This window comes from Alosa pseudoharengus, unplaced genomic scaffold, assembly GCF_046254945.1.
Source record: "Alosa pseudoharengus isolate Yale_2024_CS ecotype anadromous, Long Island Sound unplaced genomic scaffold, YU_APseudo_1.1 YU_APseudo_1.1_scf_24, whole genome shotgun sequence".
Taxonomy (NCBI): Eukaryota; Metazoa; Chordata; class Actinopteri; order Clupeiformes; family Clupeidae; genus Alosa; species Alosa pseudoharengus.
The window spans coordinates 31331293-31341292 of record NW_027468689.1 but is presented as its reverse complement, the minus strand read 5'-3'; the positions used below and the strand labels follow the sequence as shown (position 1 = coordinate 31341292).

Here is a 10000-nt window from a genome sequence, read left to right as displayed (position 1 = left end):
CTGACATACATACATGCACACACACACATGCACACACATACACACACACACACACACACACACACACACACACACACACACACACACACACACACACACACACACACACGCGCGCGAACACACACACACACACACACACACACACACACACATACAAACACTGATATCAAAGACCCAAACCAAAGCACACATTATGATAACAGATCATGAAAACACTTAGGCATTGCATAAACAAATAACATACATTCAAGAATCTCCCTTGAAAAGAATGGTATGTTTTTGGACCACCTTTTTTTTGTGTGGTGTACTGTGTAAGTGGAGAATACCTCCTCTGGTTGATGTCCACCATAGACGTAGGTAGTGCCGTCTGGAGGAGGAAGTGACATGCCATCGACTCTCCTGATTGGCTATTTTCTACTGCTTCAGACTCGATTGTCTTAGCAGCTGACTCATCTTTGCTGCACTCCATTCTCCCAACTCCCAGGAAAACCTTTAACACCACCTGAGGAGGATCTGTTTGCTTCTGGCCACTGACTAAATTAAGTAAGGGATAATGTATGTATAGAACCCCGACGCGCAGCGGAGAATAGCGGACAATACATTATCCCGCTTATTACACGGCTACTTGCCAAAATTAGAAAAGAAACCTAACACAATTAATCTTTAAAAATGATTTTGCTACCGTTTCGTGTCTTCCGCTGACAAAATAAATAGTTTGCCACACAGATAGAACTTGACAGTTTCAGGTGTTGCGTGGCAACGTCTTACTAGCTTACTTTCCCTTTCAATGAAATTCCATTGCAATAAGCGAACGGAATTCTTGCGGAGGGATATGAAAGACGTTAATCAACCCGTTGCCATTGACAGCGGTGATTATATACTTTGCCGGTGATTTATATAGATTTAACATAGGCCCGAACGTTGGGAAGGTCCATTCATGTGAATGGAACTTCCTGCAGCACTCTGAAGAGCCGTGTAATAAATCCAATAAATGGGCGGAAGGAGAGAGGGAGGAAAGGGTCAAGGCCAAGGGAAGTCACGGAGGTGAAGGATGGGGGGACAATTCTAAGGGTCTCCCCAGTGACTAGTCCTTCCTCAGGTTCTCATCAAAAAACATCATGCCAGGAATGACAATTTGGTGGAAGAAAACAACCACATATGTTTATGTATTAGCTTTCTTATTGATGTGTGTCAAAGGCTTTGCCATTTGGTTCATTTCTATGGAGATTCCAGAGGAAGATGGGGGGCAGGTCACAAGCGCCGTTCCCCTTGGGCTGTTTAAGTGTGTGTTGCCAGGGCCATAATGGAGTCCTGTTAGCCAGGTGCCTCCGGGGTGGGAAGGGTGCTTTGGCTGGGTGCTAGCTTCCTCCCTCCTCGATCTGCTTCTCCTGCCTTATTTGGGAATGATTTCACTGATGCCCCACCACACCATCATCACCACTCCCCAGACACACACACACACACACACACACACACACACACACACACACACACACACACACACACTTACATGCATATCTCAGAGGTGTTCATGGCAGATTTCAGCTGGGACTGCTCCAATGGCCCACTTCTATTCCCCTCCCCATCACATTGCCATCGCGATGGGAGCAGGTCCCGGAGAGTTGGCTTTCATTGCCTTAGGTTACAGTCTGTTTGAGCAGATTGTGTGTGTGTGGGTGTGTGTGTGTGTGTGTGTGTGTGTGTGTGTGTGTGTGTGTGTGTGTGTGTGCGTGTGTCTGGGTGTGTGGGTTTTTAAGTGTGCACGCATGCTGTCTGAAGCCCTATGAACAAATTAGAAACACGATGTGTTAGATCTCACCACACCAATCCAATCGTCTTGACATGATTTTGATATTTAATTTTTTAGTACCCCCCCCCCCACCCCCTCCGGACCCCACCAAAAAAAAAAAAAAGTGGCCTTATGTTTCATTACACATGCTGTTTAATACCAAACAATTAATCCTTTCAAAGACCAAAGCGCTGCAGCCTGACTGCATTGTTTCTGAAAGGTGTCTGCCCGTGAGGACCATAACCCAGCCATTACCCCTGCTCTCCGCAAGGCTTTTGTAGCCACCCGTTGCCTGCTGCGCATTGCCATGGTGACAGCAAACAAAATGGCCGCTAATGAGAGTGAGATTGCTGCCTTTACCATGCAAAAAAGAAAGAAAAGAAAAAAGCACATTGGCAGCCGAATGCAGACCCGTTTAGCACAGTGGGAGAGCTCAGCCTGGGGTCAGGATGACATGAAAGCACAGAAAAGAGAAGGGCCACTGTCCAGGATGCTACGCAGCTGATTGCACATCCTCCCAATGCTATGTTGTGTCTCGTTCCAACATGTGAAAGGTGTTTGCTAATGGGTTTTTCCTTTGCCAGTTTGCATGCTGTTCTGTTCAGTTTGTCTTGCTCCTTGCGTCTGTGATTTGTTTTATGCTGTTTAAGTTTTGTAGGGCTTTGACAGTGTTCTTTGATATAGTTTGTTCTTTGTTGTTGTAGTTTGTTGTCTGTATTTTGATCATTTCTTTAAGGAATTATTTTCAGTATACATTATATCAAGTGTAGTTGTTGCTGCAGTGACTCATTTGAGATTACACTGACAGATTACACTGACCATTACAGGTTGCACTCTCCACAGTCCAATAGATCCAAGAACTACTTCATTCCCACAAGTTATTTTCAGCATGGCAGGGACTTTATAATTAGCCTAGTATGACAAGTTAACACAGTTCAATTTGACTTTAAACCAAATATACTTTGACCAATAATACTCACACATTTTTGATTTTTCTCTTTTTGTCAAAAGGTAATTTGTAGGCCAGAAGCAAACAGTTGGAATAGTGGCTCCCAGTTGTGTGTATCACAGTTGTGTTTGGGTCTTATCTGTCAGACTTATCATGGCTGAAACCCAGACCACCACAAACTAATGAAGTATGACAGACCATCAACAGTCTAACTAACAATGGCTGAACTAAATTATTTGATTTAAACTCCTGAGATGAGCACTTATTTTGCTTGTTAATTAGCTTAGATTATTAAAAGTCTGGTCTACTGTGAAATAATTAGCATAATTGGTCTTTATACTTAGAGATGTATACGCTGTATATTATCATAGAGTAGGCTAATGCCAGGGACCAATGGGTATTTTGTACTCACACATATATTGCTGCTGGATTTATGCCATATGGCATAATCATTTATGACAATGTGATAGACAGGTTATTAAATAGGCTAAACACATGACTACAGTAGATTCACTCACCTCACCTTGATCAGACCATCTTTAATTATTGTAATGTTGCCTTGTCTTGCCTTATCAGATTGATGTAAACTGGCTTTTAAATTCATGTAGTAATTCACAGTGATAAATTACTGGCTTATTAAGTGTTTCTCATGTAACTTTGAACACTCTGAAGCGATAACATAAAAGGAACATGCTAATTGCCCTTTTCATTGGAATTGATGGTGGCAAACACACCGATTACAGTATGTACAAGCACTTAGGTTCGGCAATTAATTAACACAGCAAACCGCTCCAGTGTCATGGTGACGAAAGCAACACCAGACATTGGACGGACTTAACATGAAAATGTCACCCAGCAAGTGGACAGCTGCCATTTCAGGTACAGGTTTAGTCGCAATCGAGATCCCCTCTGCTAATTAAAATTAATTTAAACATACAGAAGTCAGACACATTTGCGGCTGCACTGTTGGACTGTGTATTAGCATAGCCAGTCAATATGATTCAAACAAAAAAGAGCAGAATACCCTCTCTACTAATTCACATAGTGTATCCTGCAGTTATAACTCCATGTTGACATGGAGACAGAAAGCCTCACAGGAGACTCTGCTAATATCTTACCACTGCCTCTGCAGCTTCAGGGAAGCCATTGATCACATCTGCCTGGGGTTGGCGGGAGAAAAAGTTAATACATAATCCACTTTCATGTCTCAAAATAATTAAAGATATCAAAAGGTCCATCTCATTGAGGATTTGCTGTCAAAGTGAAGTTGGGAAGTTATGCAGCTCTGAAGTGCAATGGAGATGGGCTTCTTTGAAGATCGCTTTAAAAAAGCTTTTTAGTGTCAGCTTGGTTCAGCAGCCAGCATAATTATTTAATAGCGGCAGTTTAAACAAGAAAGAGGTGAAAATGTATTTATCTACAGTATTTATTTATTTGTATTGCAATGTTGTTACATACAGAACATGTTGAACCTCCATGTTGAACTATTTCAAGAAAAAGAAAAATTGTAAAGTAAATCTAAACATATCTCTCTCAAAACTCAACCTATGGACAAATCAGTAGAATAGAATAAGGATATGGTATATGGGGCTAGGAGCAGTTATTCTCTTTTGCTTGCTTGTGACAATATCTTCATGGACATATACCTCTACTTCCTGTCATGTCAGACGCCCCCCCTATTTGAGTCAATCAGCCCATTTCCTCTTGTCAGCTTTGGGTTCTTGAGCCCTGTCTTAACCCCACCTCCTTTATCATTTTTTTACCTATGCTGTTATCCGTTTTTCAATTCAGATGGTGTGCTGTAGTGAATGCAGGCAGAGCAGATTAATTTGTCAACAATATTTTCCCTCTCTTTTCCTGATATGTGCAAACCACAGGGGAACAACAAAAGCCTCATTTGTTTCCACGACTGAGTTAACCTTTGATGTCTCAAGTGTTTGTGCCTCTCTTTTCATTTCTTTCATTTGGGATTTTTTCTAGGAGCCAGGGAGGTTAAGGATAGATGTGATGTGTAGAGAATGTGCTGTTGGAGTCTTATTGCTGCTCAAGGAATAGCTCACATAAAATAATTTTTCCTGTCTTTTCCATCATATTTTTAAAAAAGAAAAAGAAAATGGCTACTTCTCTGCGGGAGAGAGGGAGTTCCACTCACATGAAAGCCAAGCTTCCTGTGAAAAAAGAAAGACCTACCCCCCCCCCCTAAAATGAAGACTTCTCGCACAAATCATTCTTTATTCTTTCTAGAACTGCCATGGGTTGCAGATTGTGTACAGACTCGTGTTATATGCAGCGTCTTCACCTGTACACTAAGCCCACTTGCACGCACGCCATTATACAAACATATAAACTTTCAGATGAAAGAAAAACAATTAATCCAGTCTCTAGGAGAATCACCATGGGTTCTATTTTCAGCAGAACCATCTTGCTTCTAGAAGCTTCTTGTAGCATTTTATCAGCTTTATAGCAGTTTGCAACAGTATTTGATGTTCCCCTCCCACCCTCAGATTCATAACAGTGCCCACTGCATGTGGAATTAAGCCTGACAGTACAGGTGACAAAATGATGGGGCTGGGAAAAGGGGGTGGAAACCACTCTCATCTCTCCATGTGGTATTTTATCTTTCCACAGCCTGTCATCAACGGGACATAAATTGTCAGCCATATCTAGTCCAGTCACATGTTACAGCCCTGTCATACATATGTATTAGTGAGCAATTATGCATATTAGTCAATTATGTTTACAGCTTCAATTAGGCAAGTTATGGACTCTGTCTCTCTCTCTCTCTCTCTCTCTCTCTCTCTCTCTCTCTCTCTCTCTCTCTCTCTCTCTCTCCCCCTTATTACTTGTCAAAGAATCCACTTGCTCTCCTCCTATTCCTATAGCTTACTGATGTAGACGTCAATATTTACAGTAAGAATACATAAATGATCATTCTACTTGGTATATAGATATCTGTGATCTGCAATGTATTTGTGAATGTGATGTGTGTGTCTGTGTGTATGTATGCCTGATTGTGTGTGTGTGTCTGTGTGTATGTATGCCTGATTGTGTGTGTGTGTGTGTGTGTGTGTGTGTGTGTGTGTGTGTGTGTGTGTGTGTGTGTGTGTGTGTGTGTGTTCATGTTTTCATAAGCTGTTTAGGTAATGATCCTATTGCTATTATTGTGCAATATGCAAAACCCCATCTTTATCACTTTGCTTTTTCAGCAAATGCAGGAATAATTAGCCGTATTAATCCACCATGAAGTAAACACACATATCACAACACTTTAATTTATAATCGAATAACTGTAGGGTATAATTAGGAAACATTCATTATTTAAGTGCATCTGATGCATTGTGTCGACTCGCAAAAAATCTGTCCGTAAATTTTGGTCTGCTGTCTAAACTTGTTTATTTATTGATGCATATTTTAATACCACTGGTTTGTGGTGGTTGCCAGTTATTAAAGATTAAACAGACTTGGCTTCTGCTGCCTTTGATCTGGACACAACATTCATGGCCCATGAAATGAGTAGGCTACACTTTCACAGTACACACACACACACACACACACACACTCACACACACACACACACACACAAACACACACAAACACACACACACACACACACACACACACACACACACACACACACACACACACACACACAAACAAAGAGAGAACTGATCTGAGAATTGTAGATACTCATGAAATAGGTGATCATGTAAATACAGAAACATAATGACTGGCTGTGGCTTGTGGGACAGCATCTTACAGTCAAGACATTTTGGATATTACCAATGTGTGTCTAAGTAGGAAACATATACAATAATCACATACATTTTCAGGTTTTATCTAGCCTAGCAGCCTTCATTTGAGTGCAGACAAATGTCTTTCACTGCTGTTGATTATAGTTCATGTGTTTCCAAGCAGTGCAAGCCTCTTGGCAAAGTAACTAATTAATCCCATTATCAACATCTTAATTACTCTTATAATTAAACTCCATTGAAATCCCATCTTCCCATCTGTGGCAGGCATGTCATACAGCTACCAGGTTGGTTGATGGCCCGTCCTGATGTGCATTTGTCTCCCTTCAAGAGCCACACCAATTCCTTTGCTTTAGAGAATGACATGCAAGAAACCACTGTAGTTGGTGTAGCCTACTCTTAAAGGAGTAGGGTCTATTTTTTGGATGATAATTGGTGAAAGCTTTCATTGGGGAATAAAACAATGTTAAAGGGAGTAGTTTTGAATAAATATGCTAAATGAACAAAATAGCGATATCCTTGGGGGCAAGCATTGTCACAACTTTAAGCCACTGACAAGGCTGAAAATGTCGTTACACTTCTGGGATAGTGTGGAGAGGGTCCATACAGACATTTTAACTTTGTGTACAGAAGTGTACAGAAGGGGTATAAAAAGGACTATTTGTGCAGTCGGGGCATTACCTTAAAATTATTTTGGTTGCCGTCATTTTGTGAGAAGAAAATCCTTACAAGTTGATTACCAAACTCTCTGTACACTTACAGAGTTAAAATTACTTTGATTACAGTAGTTAACACTCGTTATCATCCAAAAATAGACCCCAGATTGTTCATAGACCAGAGTTGTCCTTCCTCGCGGTCAAATGTGACCGATTGACAATTCTTTTCTCTAAAAAATATTGTTAACTTATTCTGACCATCATTGAGTGTTTTAATTAACTTTAGAACACCCATGTGTACAGTATTTCCGGTCAAAAATGACCAGCCATTAGAAATGAATGGGTGAGAAAATGGTCAATGTAGAAAATTGAGTCCAGGCACATAATTATTGATCATATGGACTGCATAACATGTTATGTGCTTCTGTACATTAAAACACACACACAAACACACCCTCACCCCCCCTCTTTGCTTCTATGCCAGCCCCCAATGGAACCATTCTCCAATAGAATCTTCCCCTTTCTGACTTGCATGAGCTCAGGTCAGTGAGCATAAATAGCATAAATAGCAAATGGAAGTACAACACTGGTTAAATCCAATAGAACAGAAGTTGATACAAAGGTCTATCACAACATTACATGATAATATGTGTGTTACTATGGATTTATAACAAGTTATAATGCAGCGGCCACCAGGAACACAAAACTAGTAAACATAAAGTGAACACAATAGGAGGGTTAAAGTTAATGTTAATGCATTCATGAAGTTAGTCAGGGCACTACATCCATTTTGCCACCACATCTCCCCCTAGGAATGTAGTCAAATGGAGAATTTGACTGATAAAGTATTTTAGAGATGTCATGATTTTGGTACAAATACAAAAACTATACAAAGTATTAATTTAGGTTATCCATTTCCATTTTGTTCATCTTGTTAAAGATGACAGAATAGATGAATGGAGTATGTTGCCTTGTTCTCTGATGTTAACAAGAAGGTATGCAACGTTGGTCTGTCAAAAACATGTTCAGATGCTATTTTACAAGCCCCTTTACCACCCTATAATTAGGCTGGGGAATAAAATGGCCCATTTTATCAGATATCTAGCGCCTCCCTCATGCTTATCTGGCACCCATATTAATAATTAAGTGCTTGTTCCTTGGAGCCAAATACTGTTCACAATAGGCTCCTACCGAAATCTCCCATTTGAAATGGTCCCATGACATGTGGGGGGAGGGGATGATCAATGGGGTGGTTTGTGTCACAGTCTGTATTTGTGTCACAGTCTTTGTTCAGGTTTGCTTGTGTTTTATTTATTTTAAAGTCCGAGATTTGCATACAAAGGAGGAAACAACCGTGTGTCCGGTTCACAGTAATGAGATTTTAGGGACCTTGCTTTGCATAATGGCCTACAACCTCCTTGGTCTGAAGCTCTTTTCCTTTTCTTTGCATCTTCCGTCAAGGGTTTTCGCTGCTTTTTCGCCGGCTCTGCCATTATACACACGTTTGCAACAATCGCTAGCGTTTAGTTAGCCTGCCTCTGTGCTGTGGATGCAGGATGTAATTCATCCTGCTTCGGTCGGCGGGTAGGATACACTGAACTTGCAAGCGGGATATTCTTCCTACAGGCAGTAGGGGCGGGCGAGAGAGTCTTCATTCGCACTGTAATGAGTCATTTAAAGGGACACCAGGCAACGTTTTCGCGTTAATTACTCATCTTCGTAAATCGGTATATGGTTAAATGACTCATTACAGTGCGAATAAAGATGAATTACATCCTGCATCCACAGCACAGAGGCAGGCTAACTAAACGCTAGCGATTGTTGCAAACGTGTGTATAATGGCAGAGCCGGCGAAAAAGCAGCGAAAACCCTTGACGGAAAATGCAAAGAAAAGGAAAAGAGCTTCAGACCAAGCGAAGGGGAGTTTCTTAGAGAAAAAGCATCAGGCTTGCCTGGTGTCCCTTTAACCATATACCGATTTACGAAGATGAGTAATTAACACGAAAACGTTGCCTGGTGTCCCTTTAAAGTTTGTCTTGCACTTGCACACATACTATATCAAGTTTAGTATGCTGCTTTATATAATGCATATCATGCAGTATACTCTTTTAACCAGTGATACTCTAGTGTACTCCACTCTAATGATTTTACTAGAGCTGATTTTGGTTTGGCTCTAATCCCATGCCTCGGCACTAGTGTGGGCCATGCTATGTAGTATACACATATTTCTCAATGAGGCAAGAAGTCTTAAGAGTTTAAGTCCTTGGAGAAACAAGACACAGCATATATGTTGCCAAAGTAAAATAAAGTTGTATATAGGTGTGCCTATACTTCACAATTGGATGCCATGTGTTCTGTGTGCCAGACAATGTTCCAATAATGCATTGTGCAGAGAACCTGTTTGAGGAAGCTGAAATGAGCCAAGAGGAGTCTTATCAAATGTTTTTTTTTGCTGTGAAAGGGGATGTGATTTTGGTGTGCCAAGTCTGACTACATATTGTAAGAACCTTCTGGAAGTGTAATGAGCTTGACCCGGGGGTGATTTGGCAACAAATGCATAGGCTCATCAGCCACATCAGCCACCCTCCTCAGATTGCAAAGCTAGCAGCTCGCATCTTGCACCGCTTGTAATGTGTGCCGGGTGTGCAAACTTCCTGTCACATATGGAGATAATTACATTGGCATCCTCAGAGGTGCACACAGTCATCTCTATTATACATCGTTTTCTGAGATGAATTCAATTCTAACACTAGCCGCAGAGTCTTTGGTATATAACATTTCACAATGATAACAACATAATTGATTCATGCATTGTTATCATGAGAAAATGGTATATATAATTATATATGGCAGTTGA

The 10000-nt window shown here is 40.9% G+C and overlaps 1 protein-coding gene across 1 annotated transcript in view; it reads left to right on the top strand.

The window, feature by feature from the left end:
• Window positions 1–10000, top strand: part of pcdh9 (protocadherin 9) — a 222119-nt gene that overhangs the window by 135058 nt on the left and 77061 nt on the right. The gene's annotated exons all lie outside the window — the stretch shown is intronic.